The sequence below is a fragment of the Pinus tabuliformis genome, chromosome 5_2 (assembly GCF_031772625.1).
Source record: "Pinus tabuliformis cultivar Carrire ecotype Pingquan chromosome 5_2, CPIR1, whole genome shotgun sequence".
Taxonomy (NCBI): domain Eukaryota; kingdom Viridiplantae; phylum Streptophyta; class Pinopsida; order Pinales; family Pinaceae; genus Pinus; species Pinus tabuliformis.
The window spans coordinates 1,061,113,058-1,061,128,595 of NC_142306.1; positions in this window are offsets into that span (position 1 = coordinate 1,061,113,058).

The following is a 15,538-nucleotide window of genomic DNA, read 5'->3' on the forward strand; positions in this document are numbered from 1 at the left end:
CTTCCTCCAAGAATTCGAGCCTAAGGCCAGCACATCTTCTAATGGCTATGCAGATCTGCAAGTTGAACAGCCTGCTTTTGTCCCCAGTCCAATGATTAAAAAGGGAGAGGAAAGCTCTCCATCATCTTTTGTTTCTTTGTCTGCTCAAAAAACAATCCCTCCATGTTGCCCCTTGAACATTGAGGCAGGAAATAGCTCAATGCTCAAGGCTGAGACTGATCACCTCAGTTTTGATTTTCTGATGCCTGCCCATGAGGTCTCCATACAGATTGAAAAGGCAGCTTATCAGTTGGCAGAGGAAGAAAATGTACAGTTTTGGGACTCCACCTTGGATGAGGATTATTCATAGAAAAATTCAGGAGCAGATAGTGTTTTTGTGTCCCCTACACATAAACATATTGGTGCACCATTCATATTAATTGTGCAGGCCATAGATAACAAGTATAAGTACACAGCAGCAATGATTATTCAACAGGTGTACACAGGCTCCCATGAAGAACATCCAAGCAGGAAAATACACCGAGAGGGAATGAAATTTGATCCATATCTGCCTATTAAGCTCAAATGTCCTAAACTCTTTGAGGTAGAGGATCAAATCAATCCTGTTTTGCAGCTCTATGATGAAGGGGCCGAGAGCAAGAGAAACGATTTTGATGGCCCAGCAGATGGGCAGTTTTTGAAGTTTTGAGTTTTAGGGCTTTAATGATTGCAAACAGTTTCTTGTTCAGTTTTAAGTATAGACTTGGTTTGACTCCATGCCCAATGGATACGAGGCAATGTTTTTAAAGCTGAGCTTTGTATGAAGGCATTGGTCTACAGGTTCTTGAGACCTCACAGGGAGGATCTCATCCCCAGAAGGAGCCAGTGTTAGCTCTGCTAAAGCTTCAGTGTTTAAAGGTTAAAATCAGATTGCACAATGTTGATTTTGGTTGCTAAGGTGCTCGCAACTGTTGGTTTCTGTTTCTCCCTTGTTCTCACTGTAACTCCATAGCCCTGCCTTCTTTGTTTCTCTTTCCCCAAAACCTCTTTGTTCACCGTGTTCTCCTCATACTCTCTTGGCTCTTGCTTGATCCCTTAAACCCTATATTCCCTTTCATCCCGCTCATATTTCCTTCCCCCCGCGCTATCTTTATTTATTCTAAAACCTCGCGTAAACCTGTTTGCTTTAACTCCCAGGTGCCAAGATCATACTGCCTTGTAGCCCTTGTTCCTTACTCCCCAGTGCTTAACTCATATAATCGCGCCCATATAACCTTTCTTCATTTACTAAATCTCCACTGTTGATCGCCGTGATCCAACGGTCCCCGTCGCCCCAGCCCGCGTGTTAAACTTCGCGCTCTTTCCATGCCATCTGGCCGTCCATCGTGAGATCAACGGCTGGCGCTTCCCCCGATCGTGCAACCTGTGCACCTGCTAACCCATGGGGGGGTGGTTTTGGGTGGCCACGTGTCATAATTTGATTGTATCACGCCCCGCGATACAGAAACTGTCGTCGCGCCGAAAGCGGTGCGAGGAAACTGCCCGCCGCACAAAATAGCCATCCTGTACGATTCCTCGGCCGTTAACCTATGCACGCCTTCCGATAGCAATCACCGTCAGATCTGGCGCGTCCAGATCCGACAGCCCTTGTTTCTCCCGCGCATATGTCTCCCGATACCTCCTTCCGGTGTGATCTCCGTCGTTGATCCATATGATCTGACAGCTGACGACTGTCCCCGCTCGTTTCCTCCCGATTTATTCCTCCAATAGATCACTGTCGTTGATCCACGTGATCCAACAATTGAGATTTAATTCCAGCCTACTCATTCTTCTGCCATGAAACCTTAACTCCGTTGACTGTCTTGAACTCCCGAGGGACAACAGCCATCAGCTACCTGTACACTGCGGATTAATGCTTAAACTACCTCATTTAAGACAGGACGGCCGAAGGACAAGAAGGACTGCCTCGATCAGTTAAATCATTTATTAGTTATGGGATTCTTTCGGTCAGCATTCCATCTGAGCAGAGAAGGACAGCAGAATATCCAGAAGGGTCGATTTTGTTCACTAAAGCTCTCAGACTGCAGCAGAGGCCCATTTCAAATTGTAAATGTGGTTGGTGGTCATTAATTGACTCCTCCATGCATAGTTTAGCAGACTGTTTGTAAACCAACCTCAATATATACCGAGAAAAAAGATGTAATGAGATTGATGAGTGTTATTGTGTTGTAAGGTTCAACTTCTGGAGATTGTAACTGCTGTGATACCTGCAGCGTTTGGTCTTCATTTTCAGCTAATGCAAGCTTCTTTTGCTGTTAATTGCTCACTGTCCACTTCTTCTTCTTGTTCCAGGCTATGCCTGTTTTGCATTTATTCATGTGTTGTTAATGTTTAGCATTAGAGGGGCTGTCATCCCACCTCTGTGTTAGGATTTAGCATGTATCATTGAATTTGTTTGTAGGTTTCTGTTATTTTAATGCCAGAGAGCTGTCATCCTGTCTGTGTATTAGAAAACAGATTTACAGACCTTTTAACTGGTTGCAGCTGGCCATCACAGGGTCCTGTGCATCTACTGGTGTGATCAGTGTTCTCCATCATCACATTTTCTTTAAAACTGTGAGTAATTGGTGGTTAAAAGCCTTGTAGTCTGGGGGTGTTCACCCATGTCTGGGGTCAAGCACAGTAGAAGTGGTTATCTAGCTTGAATATGCAGCATTTCTTTCATTCATCCACCAATTTTCCAACATTTTTGTTGAGTTTGTAATGTTCCCGAGCATCTTTGATATACAACCTAGGAGAGTTTCTTGGGGTGATAACAGACACATTCAAATTCATCCTTCGACTGCAAAAAGTTTTCAATTTGTTCATCATTACCAAACACTTTCCAGTACCTGATATTATCTGAGACAGATGGTATGTTTTTGACTTCAACTGTGTAATGGTGACTTGGGCGATAAGGAATTTTACATGTACTAGCTGAAGTAGCCAAACCATCAGCTATGATGTTTTTTCCTCATGGAACTACAGATAACGCATACTCAACAAAACGTTCAAGGAAATATAGAACAGCATTCCTATAAGCCCTTAACCTTGGATGCTTAGCTAAATATTCTCCTTTGATTTTTTTAATTATGAGTTCAGAATCTCCTTGAACTAAAATTATTTTAGCAACTAATTTTTTTCAAAAGCTACAATCCTAGGATTACGGCTTCATACTCAACTATATTATTGCTACATTGAAAGTTCAGTTTATATGAATGTCCTTCGGCTTTTCTAGTTTGTGAATTGAAAACCCACACACATGCTCCTGATCCTTCCTTGCTTACAACCCCATCAAAATCCATGTTCCATAAAGGCTCATTTTTTTCATCCAGTTGTACAGTGTCTATTTTGTTTTCTTCCATGTCATTTAAATCAGTTTTTAGGATAGGGAGTTTTCCTTCTATACCTCCATCATTATACAAGATAAAAGAGTCTAGGTCTGAATGGACTGAATACAAGGGATGGTTGTTTGTTCTATCTTGACTGTTGACCATGTATTTCATTAGGGTTTCTCTATAAAGTCTCCTAGGCTAGCCAAAAACACGTAAGGTAGCATAACTCATATCCATTTGCAGGGTGCCTTGCAATTTTTCCCCCCATGATCTAGAAAGTAGCATTCCATACTTTGGGGGTATGTCTGCCACTACGATATCCATGACTATGCTTCTGGCAAGAATTTGAGCTAGGGTGACACAAAGGTCTTTAATGAGACCAAGGCACCTTACCTTGCTAGAATCAAAAGAATACAAGTCTTTATATGGCCTAGTAATGTCAAGATTTAATTTCTCCATTATGGCTCAGGGCATTAAATTGTGTGAGGCATCAGAGTCGAGCATGGCATTGTGAAGAATTTTATCAAGGATATTGAGACTGACATAGAAAGGGGGAACATTTCCATCTTGGGGTTTACCTTCTACCTCTGGGCCAAAAAGCAGTTCAGGCTTGTCATTAGTGAGGTTTACAGTATCTGTTCCTTCTCCTACTTTTAAGGCTTTCATTACTTGTGTCTTGTACACATTCTTATTCATCAATTCGGTGAGGGGGACTGAAATTTTAACTTTAACCAATTCATTTTCTATGTTGAAAGAGGTTTGTGGCTTCTCTATTTCCTTTATGTTCTGATCCTATTTTTTAAGGTTTTATCTTTGAGTATCTTCTTTGGATTGACTAGAGGAAGGAACATATTTAGTTTAACTAGAAGAAGGGATATCAGTCAGAGTTTTTTTTGGTTGATTATCAGCAGTCTTTATGGAGGGATTATCAAATATTTTCTTAGGAGGAACATCAACAGTTTTTCTACTCCTGAGGTTGTACTGCCTATGCACTTCCATTATGGAATTCTGATAACCTTGTTTGTACTCTTCAGACTCTAAAGGAATTATTTCTGGTTGTGAAAGCAAAAATTGATCTTGCTCTTCTTTAGTCAAAAATATATGATCAATATTTGTCTCCCCAAACAAATTGATTTGGTTTTTCTCTGAAAATTCTTCTATTTCCACTTCTTCTTCAGCATAGCTTTCCTGAAAAGGAGGCCTAAGTTGTTGATCATTAGGGATCCTTTGTTCCCTTTGTTTTATCAGAGGTGGATTTCTTCTGAGATTCTGATTTCTATTTTGAGAATTTGTTGGTTATCCCTAGGAGGGGTACTATCGGCTAATGTCATCCTCTCCATCATTCTTTCCATGGTTTTGACTAGATTGTCTATTTTTAAGTCTCATGAAGAGGAGGATGGTTCCTCCTTGATGGTAACCCTTCTTTCAGTTTTGAGCTTGGATTTTTTGACTAATAAATTAACCTCCACTTTAACAACATTACTTTTCATTTCTTCATGTGTGGTAGGATCTCTTTCTCTTAATTGGTAGGCCATGTCAACATCAAATCCTTCAAGGAAATGAATGATGGCTAACCCTGGTGGGGGCTTTATAGTGGCTTGAATGGCATTATAAACTGTTAGGGTCCCACCCTAACCCCCTTATTTATGTAATAAGATCGAATCATAGTTATAGTGAAGTAAAGAGTCAATAAAGCCCATATTAATAATTGTAATTGGTTAACCCGCTTTTAATGACGGGACCACAGTTAGTTGCAAATGGGCCATGGTATTAGATAGATGGTATTAATAAGAACCATGGTATTGCCCCATGGTATTGCATGTATGAATCCTATATAAAGGATAGAGACTCCCTTTGAGGAGCATCCTGTCTTATTTTGTAATCGAGCTCAGCTCTATTGGAGGTTGCCCCCCCGAAGAGGCAAGTGAACTTTGCTTTCTAAATAATAAAATACTTGTTGATATTGCTCATTGGTCTATGTTATGGGTATATTTCTTCACATATTTGGTATTCTGGTATCGTCTTGTAGGTTAAGAGCATAACAAGTGGTATCAGAGCGCTTTCCAGGGCCGGTGGGATCTCCAATTTTTAGCAAAAAAAGAAAATTGGCTAGAGACGTGTTCTGGCGTCTTTAAACCACAGGATCTGTCGTTGAGCGCATAAACCTGCGGATTTGGGGAGGCATGCACGCAGGAAATACAAGAGGTGGTCACGGTTGTTGGACTCCCTTGTAACCCCTGTGGGTACCCCTTTGAGTAGTAGCGCATTAAACAGAACCGCACACGGACTGTCTTCCAAGTACCCTCTAGGTATATCGGAAGCCCCTAGCTCCCTTGGTAACCTCGCCATAGATAAACCATCGGCCATCTTGTTGCTACAGTACACCGAGAACAGCACTCGAAGAGATTACTCATGCGTACGATAGGGTAGTCGGGTTGTACGGCTAAGGGTACGGTTCATCCTCCTTGGTTAGTGCCCTTAAAAATTGGGCCGAGTACTACTGTCAGACCCTTATGTATATTGCGATCTGTAGAACCTGACACTCCTGGAGACCATAGTTTCTGGATCTATCTCTGGATCACACATAATCTTTGCTAGATCAGATCTCACAAGTGGGGTTTTTGTCGCCGCAGCAGCAATCAATTCTGTCATTCAGATATATCAGATCAGCCATTCAGATCTCTCAGATCCATCAGATCCGCAGCAGCAATCAATTCTGTCTTTCAAATCTCTCAGATCCACCATCCAGATCTAAGTAGTTGTGTGGGTTCCTATACCTAGGTGTGATTTTCGCATGACTTTTGGCAGCATTGACATTTCTGGGATTCGGCTACTGTAGTATTCCTAAGGAAGGAGTAAAACTCTGTTCGGAGTAAACAAAAAAAAAGTCTGAGAGCCCCCGAGGCACTTATTGGTGACTTAGCCCATAAGAATCAGGACGACGCGCTGAGCAAGGTGGTACCATTCAATTGTTAGTGCCAAAAAATTTGGGTGGTCCCAAATTTCAAGCACATCGCCTCGGTGCATGGTACAAACTAGAGCTCAAGCAATGGCGAATGAGAGGATGGAAAGCCTTGAAACAGCCTTGAAAGATGTAGTGTCGCAGCTGAAGGAATTAAATGCAACACTCTCTAAGGGCAAGGCAGAGGCACGCGAGGAGGCATATATTAGCACTGAACACGGTGAGGGTGAGTCTAGCCAGTCTCTTCACCTCTTTGGCACCCACCAACAATCCCATCTATGACCACCCAAGCTGGACATGTATAAATTTGATGGCTCTCACCCGGCCACATGGATAGCACAAATGGAGCAATATTTCAATCTGAATTACATCCTAGATAATGCCACTCAGCTTAGTGTGGGTATCATGTACTTGGACAATGAAAGAAGGCAATGGTGGCAATGGCATCAACGTTGCTATTGAATGCCCTTGTCTTGGGAGACATTCAAAAAAGCTCTTATGGATCGCTTTGACCATGAATCTACCTTTTTGGGTCGTCTCACTAAGCTTCGACAGACAAGAATAGTGGATGAATATATTACAGCCTTTGAAGCCTTAGCTTTCTGCACTGGAGGTCTACAAGATGAGTTCTACACGGAATGTTTTGTCAGTGGTCTTAAAGAAGCCATACAACTGCACCACCCTAGCTCATGGATACAGGCTTGCAGGATAGCTTGTGAAGTAGAACATGCGTTAGCGGCCCAGTCCAATCGTCCACATTTCACCACCAAGGGTCACCACCCACAGGCTCAAAGCACTACCCAAACACTCAAGGTTCAAAAGGTGTCCCCTGCAGAAATGGTGGAAAGAAGAAAGCAAGGATTATGTTACTACTGTGATGAAAAATACTCCCCCGGGCATAAATTCAAGGAGCCCAAATTCTTTCAAATAGATGCTACTAATCACAGTTCTTCAGAGGAAGCCCCACCACTTGAGGAACCAGAGGAGGAAGAAGCGGATAACCAGCAGGACAATGTACCTGAAGAACCAGTTATCTCGTTGCATGCTTTGGCAGGGATTTCTTTGCCTCAAACTCTCAAAATCAGAGGTTTTATTGAGCATCACCCAATAGTAGTCCTGATTGATAGTGGAATTACACATAATTTTATCCATCAAAGAGTCGCGGAACCAGTGCATTGTTTTGTACAAGCAGTTTCTAAATTCCAGATCCAAATTGTTGATGGGGGAACAATGAAATGTGAAGGCCGTTGTGAAAATGCCAAACTTCAAATGGGGGATTATCAGTTAAAGACCCACATGTTTTCCATACACATGGGAGGGTGCGACATTGTCCTAGGTGCTGAATGGCTTCACACACTTAGCCCAATCACAATGGATTTCCAGGAGTTATATATGAGCTTTAAGCAGAACAACCACACACATACCCTCCGCGGACTCTAGGTGGGAGCTCCGTCTATCATCAGCTCACATCAGATGGAAAAAAAAAATAAAAAGTGGCACCATGGAGTTATAGCTCAATTTAATGGCATCCAAGCCTTCAAACCCAATTCTCTTCAGATTCATCCTGAGATGCAACAGATCTTAAATAACCATCTCCTAGTCATTGACAAGCCTCATGAGTTTCCACCCTCGAGAGGGGAACATGATCATAGCATCACTTTGGTCCCAGGGGCCCAACCACCAAATGTGCGCCCATATAGATATTTGTTCACCTAAAAGCATGAAATAGAAAAAATAATCAAGGAACTTTTGGAAGCAGGCGTCATTCATACTAGCATTAGTCCTTTTTCATCACCGGTGGTCATGGTGCTCAAGAAAGATGGGGAATGGCGTATGTGTCCAGACTTAAGGGCCCTTAATAAGTTGACAGTCAAAGATAAATTTCCCATACCGGTTGTCGATGATTTGTTGGATGAACTAAATGGGGCTCAATTCTTCACTAAGCTTGATCTTCGCTCAGGCTACCACCAAATTCTCATGAAAGAAGTTGACATTCCAAAGACTGCTTTCCGAACTCATGAAGGCCATTATGAGTTCCTGGTCATGCCATTTGGTCTTTGTAATGCCCCATCCACTTTTGAGAGCCTTATGAACCACCTGCTCAAACCATATCTCAGAAAATTTGTCCTTGTTTTCTTTAATGACATCCTCATCTACAGTCGCACTTGGGCCGCACATCTTCAGCATGTAGATCTGCTCTTGCAACTGCTCCGCAAGCATAAATTATTTGTCAAGATGTCCAAGTGTTCTTTTGGCATGGAAGAAGTTGAGTATTTGGGCCACATTGTGGGGCATGAAGGTGTCAAGGTGGACCCCAAAAAGATCCAGGCAATGCAGGATTGGCCTCAACCTTAGCACTACCTGACTTCACCAAATCTTTTGTCATTGAATGTGATGCTTTGGGTACGGGAATTGGGGTGGTCTTAATGCAGGAAGGTCGACCCTTGGCCTTCACGAGCCAACAACTAAGTGGGAAGAATCTAGGACAATCTACCTATGAGAAGGAGATGATGGCCATCTTTCATGCAGTAGATACCTGACTCTCCCAACTCATTACTCAATTGCAGGCGGATCCAAATTCCACATAGGGCTACTCGTGCCAGGATGAGATTTTTTGCTACAAGGACAAAGTCATAATATCACCAGCATCCACCCTCAAAAGCCACATTTTGGCGGAGTTGCACTCATCTCCCACTGCAGGACATTCAGGGTTTCAGAAGACGTATGCTCGCACTCGAAGATCATTTTTTTGGACAGGCATGAAAAAGGACATTCTTACTTTTGTAGCTGAATGCGACGTCTGTCAGCGCCACAAAGGAGAAACAGTCAAATCACCAGGCACATTACAGCCATTTCCCATCCCGGCATCAATATGGACGGAGGTTTCTATGGATTTCATTACGGGTCTTCCAAAGTCAGGAAACAAGTCAGTCATCATGGTGGTTGTGGACAGACTTTCTAAGTATGCTCATTTTTGCGCCCTACCCCACCCTTTTACACCGACTTTGGTCGCTCAATCTTTCATGGATCAAATCTTCAAATTGCATGGCATGCCCACTTCCATTGTGTCTGATCATGACCCGGTCTTCACCAATAACTTTTGGCAGGAACTCTTCCGACTACAAGGTACCCAACTACAACTCAGTACTTCCTATCATCCACAAACTGATGGTCAAACTGAAGCAGTCAACAAATGTCTGGAAACCTACCTTAGGTGTTTCACTTCAGAAAAGAAACATCTCTGGGTACAGTGGTTACCTCTAGCTGAATGGTGGTATAACACCAACTATCATGCCACCACAAAAATGACTCCATATGAAGTAGTTTATGGTCAACTCCCTCCTTCCCCTACTTCTTATATCAAGGGGTGCTCGAAGGTACAAGTAGTGGATCAACTCCTATAGAATCGCACAACCATGCTGGCCCATCTTCGAGAGAATCTTCATCAAGCTCAAAACCGCATGAAGCAACAGGTAGATCAACATCACTCAGAACGCCAATTTCAAGAAGGGGATCAGGTATTTTTGAGGCTGCAACCATATAAGCAAACATCACTCAAAGACAAGGGTTGTCAGAAACTATCTCCAAAATTCTACGGACCGTATCAAGTACTTCAACGCATTGGAGAAGTTGCCTACAAGCTAGCTTTGCCACCCACTGCAAAAATCCATCCAGTTTTCCATGTCTCATGCCTCAAGAAAGTGATTGGGAACAATTGCATAATTCAAACCAGTCTACCTGAACTGGATGAAGAAGGGTTAATCTGGCTCCAACCTGAACAGGTCCTGGACACACACGAACGGCACCTGCGTGGCCGCATGATCAAGGAAGTCCTCGTCAAGTGGAAAGACACCTCTCTGGAAGATGCAACCTGGGAACCAGCCACTATTCTTCAGCAGTTTCCACAACTTCAGCCTTGAGGACAAGGCTATTCTTATGGGGGAGGGCATGTTAAGGTCCCACCCTAACCCCCTTATTTATGTAATAAGATCGAGTCATAGTTATAGTTAAGTAAAGAGTCAATAAAGCCCATATTAATAATTGTAAGTGGTTAACCCGCATTTAATGATGGGACCACAGTTAGTTGCAAATGGGCCATGGTATTAGATAGATGGTATTAATAAGAACCATGGTATTGCCCCATGGTATTGCATGTATGAATCCTATATAAAGGATAAAGACTCCCTTCGAGGAGCATCGTGTCTTATTTTGTAATCGAGCTCAGCTCTATTGGAGGTTGCCCCCTCGAAGAGGCAAGTGAACTTTGCTTTCTGAATAATAAAATACTTGTTGTTATTGCTCATTGTTCTATGTTCTGGGTATATTTCTTCGCATATTTGGTATTCTGGTATCGTCTTGCAGGTTAAGAGCATAACATAAACTCGATTAAACCTATCAAAATATTCTTCAACAGTTTCATCAGGCCCTATTTTTAGATTTTTGTGTTCATTTAAAACCTGGAGGGGATTCTTTTTAGTTTCCCATCTGTTAAGGAAAGACTGATGAAAGGCGTCTAGATCATTAATGGTAGTTGTTGGTGAAGATTTAACCCATTTTCTTACCTCTCAAGGATTTGGGAAAAAAGCCTCATCTTCACATCATCTTCATCTACCTCCTGAAGGTCAAAGTAGTCATTCATTTTATCTACATGTTGTTGTGCAGTGATGGCCCCAATGCCATCAAACTGAAGAATCCTACTTTGATAGTCTTGAGGCATGTTATGTAATTGGGCCGGTAAAACTAGTGGATCATATCGAGTTGCCATGATTGGTATATGGGGATGAACAACAGATGAACCTTTGTGAGGTGTAGATGTGGAATGAATTAACACAGTTTGTATTACACTTTGTGATATTAATGGAGAGGTAGTGGAAATTGTTGAGGAGGTGGAACTAGTGGAAACTGGATGTAAAGTTTTTGTGATGGGAGAAGAAACAAAGAATGATAGGGATGAAAGTTCAACTGATTTCTGGATGTAGGCTTTGTGGATAGCTTGATCTAGGTCTTTCACTAGGTCTTCTAATTCTTTAAACTGCTGGAGAGCTTGTTTGTCAAAATCTTGTTCTACAGACTGATGTCTAGATATGTACGGTTTTATGACTGACTCGTCAATGACAGTTTCACCTGCAAAGCTTTCAGTCTTGGTTCTAAACAGACTGAGTTCAAAGGGTAGCTCAAATTGAATATTTTTGATGGTAACAAAATTCTCTAGAAAATAATTAGCTCTTGGCAGAGGACTGTTACTCCCTTGACTTTCAGTCAAGCTTTTCTTCCTTATCAATTTCTTAGGATTATCTAGGATATTGGAAGGATTTGGATCTGGATGAGCTCTAGTATGAATTCTTTTAGGAGCTAGATCTATATACTATCTAACACACAATTGCAGTATGTACAAAAATTTAGAACCTCAAAAACATTTTTTCTAAAAAATAAATCTTAAATGTGCTGAAATAAACTTTTTGAACCAAGGAAAAGAATTTTCATAGTAGATATGTTCTTCCCCAATATGGTCACTACGATGTTATCACTCTGTAATTTTTGAGGTTGCAGAGTAAATTATAGAGGTAGCCTTAGAACCACTTCGGAAACTGGGAATCTAGCCCTTCCACTTTCAAAGAAGGATCTCTCTATATGATTTAGCTTTATTTTAGTGATGATATTAGGCTAGTTATCATGTTTAGGTTTTGGTTTTTTGTGTTGTTGGGTTGAGATAGTGGAATTAGGCCATTGGGAAATGGAGTCACAAGTTTAGATTGATCAATTGCAGAGTTTACAAGCTAAACTTACAGGGCAGGGTAGGAAAGTTCACTGGATGATCTGAGCAGCAGATTTGCAGATGACCCAGAGGAGAGAATCTTTGAGGAATCTAGGGGGAATGTAAAAGATTCCTTGAGCCCCAGATTTTCATTTTCTCAGAATTCAGAAATTTGATAGTCGATTTTTCACTATTCGATGCCACAAATCTGATGGTGTGTTCAGATTTTCTATTTGCTCATTTCATTTTTCGGTCACTTTTCTAAGTAGAGTACATGTGTCAACATTTAGCGTGCAAGCAGTCATTCCATGAGATTCGACGCAGCGAGGTTGATGGTACTACGCCATCGGTTTCGTGTCGCCGAGAGGTGTAAGATCGACATAAAATTTGTCCAATTTGTACACTGCGAAAATTTTACCCAAAATTTTACCCTCCTGGAAATTTTGCTCAGTCATGGTTCCACCTGCATTAAAAATTAATAAAAATGACTATGCCTCATTTTCCGTGCCCTCTCCTGGTTCCTCCATCTGCCTGCTCAAATGAGTGAAGGTTTAAATAAAATGTATTGGGTGGATTATTCAACAAAGTGGTTGTAGATGAATTGTTGAAATCCCAAATTGGGTGGAGGAGGTTGGGTGGTCAAACCCAAACTCCTCCCCCTTTTTTTTTAAACATGAAACAGTTTAATATACCCCCATTAAAATTTTTGGTAGTCGCATTTAGTTGTTGATGGGGTTGGGTCCGCCTTGGGCGGCCCACCCCTCAACCTCCTCCGGCAAAAAATGTATGAGTCACAAGTATGGTATGAGGGGCATTTGTTTGGTTGACTCATGGGGCCGCGCAATGGGGACCAACCCATGTGGGCCAAGCAGGTTCAATCCCCGCTAGCCCCTCTCTAACGGTAATGCATATGCGGTAAGTTTGGATGGGGGTGTGGGCTAGGTCCATCGGAGGTGGCCCGCCCACCCCAACTTATGTTGTTTTATGGTATTATACATAGGAGAAGGGTGTGGCAGGGTCATGTCTGCCCACCCAACCTTTGATAATTTGAAAGTTGTTCCGGTTAGGCCGGTGGTGGTCATGGCCCATCGGCCTTTAAATAATTTATTTTTGTTATAGAATTTTCAGGGTGGTGGCCCGCCACCATAATATATATATTTTATTTATTTTATTAGAAATAGGGGGGAAATAGGGGGGATATTGGGCAAATTAACGAGGCCACAATTTCGATCAATTCCGGGAGCTAAGTTTCATGCCCTGGGGTCGATCAAATTGTAGGACACTTAAACATGGCCCACAACCCAATTTTGACCAGAACTTTGACTGGCTCATTCTCCCTCATACGAAATCGGATTGACGAACCATTCACACTACCGCGATCAGGACGATGAGATCTATGCTCTGGTCCTAGTTTGAAATCATTCTCATCACTTTGATTTTTGAGCTTTCATAAGTCCTCTTTGTCCTGTGTTTGTCTCTGGAGCCACCTGGATCACTGGATCCTTTAAGATCTAGGGTGTGGAGAAGAAGAAAAAATATTAAGCAATCCAATCAATAAACAAAGCAATTAAGAATTCTATTTTTAATTTTCAGTAGAAAACAAAGAAATTATTCATAAGTCAAATACATAGTGTACTTTTAAACAAATTTTGTTTGTACTCTTCTTAGAATAATTTAGATTTCAGAAACATATGTGAAAAACAATGAAGACATTTAACAGAGAAAGATGCACTTCACCAATGAAATTGATACAAGAATCTTGTAATGCTTGTGCTGTATTACTGAAATATGATCAATGATAGCTCTGTGAGCTTCTCTACAACATAAGTCCTTTCTTGAAAACTAATCCCAACACTAGTACTTCATTGTTTAAAGTATTTATACAAAAATAATTACAAAATATATTTATCCAAAAGATCAGGATGGAATCCTATTAATGTAAACAGATTCCAAAATTAGAACAAAATAATAGGAATCTTCAAATTGTTGAAGGTTGGCTCTGTTTTTAACGAAGATTGTTGATGACTGGGCCTCAAAATCTGTTGCATTGTTTTTCCTTGTTGTTCAATTACGAATTACTCCAGTAATTCGCACAATTTCTCCCACCTATCTTCGCTTGGGATTGAAAACTTAATCAATTTCCTGTAGCTCTCATCCACATATGTATATTTCTGAAAGGTTGGCTTGATGAAAAATAGGTGCCTGACCTCATGACTTATAAATAAGTCAAAATCTAAGGCCTCCATGAATGCCTTCCCTGTGATATGCCCCTTGATCCTTGCGAACTTTGATTTGTCTTGGGCCTTCCTGATTACTCTGTTCTGGTACTATGTTAGGCTCATGAGCTTATTCTCTGTATTAGTCAACCTTGGTAGACTCTTTTTGTTCAGCACCTGCAACTTCTTGTGGATTTTTTCTATGTTGGTTTCAAAGTTCTATCATTTTTTATCCTGCTAATTCATAAGAGTCATTTTGGTTAGCATCCTTTTCACCTCCATCATGGTCACCGTTCTGTCATGAATTCCCAGCTCCTGTAGTTCTTCTCTGTTCTTGGAATTCAGAAATTTGATGATGGTTGTAGCTTCCCCAGGTTTCTACCCCAAGTCTATTTTAGTCTGCTTGATCACCTCTTGGGATTTCTGCACTAACTCCTGTTGTTCAAAAATTATCTACATAGAAGGCCATATTTTTGTGATGGCTTCACCAATTTTTGTCCATATATGTCTCTGGCTTGGGCCACACTATGACCCATAACTAATTCACTATGCAACTGCTCAATTTTTAGATTTAACTGATGGGTTTTTTGCAACTCTGCCACATAAGAATTATCAATCTCCAACGTTTGTTCTGATAGAGTTTTAAGCTAAAATTTTAGCTAAGAAATTTCTTAATCCTGGATAGTTAGACTGTCCCTGGATCTAACCAATTCACTTGTTGAATCTGTTGTTGTTTTTGATGTAGATTCTCATGTAGTTGTGGCCACTACAATTGGAATTGCAGTAATAGGAACTATGGCCAGTTGTTCTGCCTGCCCTTTTTCTTTGAGTAGTTTCTCTAACTCTATCTCCATGTCTTTGATTTGGCTATTTATTTTGATGAATATCCTAAACATATCCTCTTTCTTCTTCTCGCTCTCTCCTAGACCCTTGGCATGTGGATCCTTTGTAGTAGGTAGCTTCAATTGTTTTCTCAAGGTTGCTATGTCAGCATCCTTTTTCTTCAAAATTTCTTCAGCTGCCTTGATGTCTTTGGCATTATATCCCAATTTGATCACCAAGTCTTCTAGTGACTTGATTCTAGTATCCTTGGCTAAGGATGAAATATTCTCTAACTTGAGTTGGGATTGTACATTCTTTAGGGATACTTGTAATTTAGAGGCATACATAGCAGTGTTAGTGAGTGTGGAATACATCATCTCACTTGTTTGTCTGTTCAGGTCCTTCTTGTCTATGGGATGAATATGTTGTG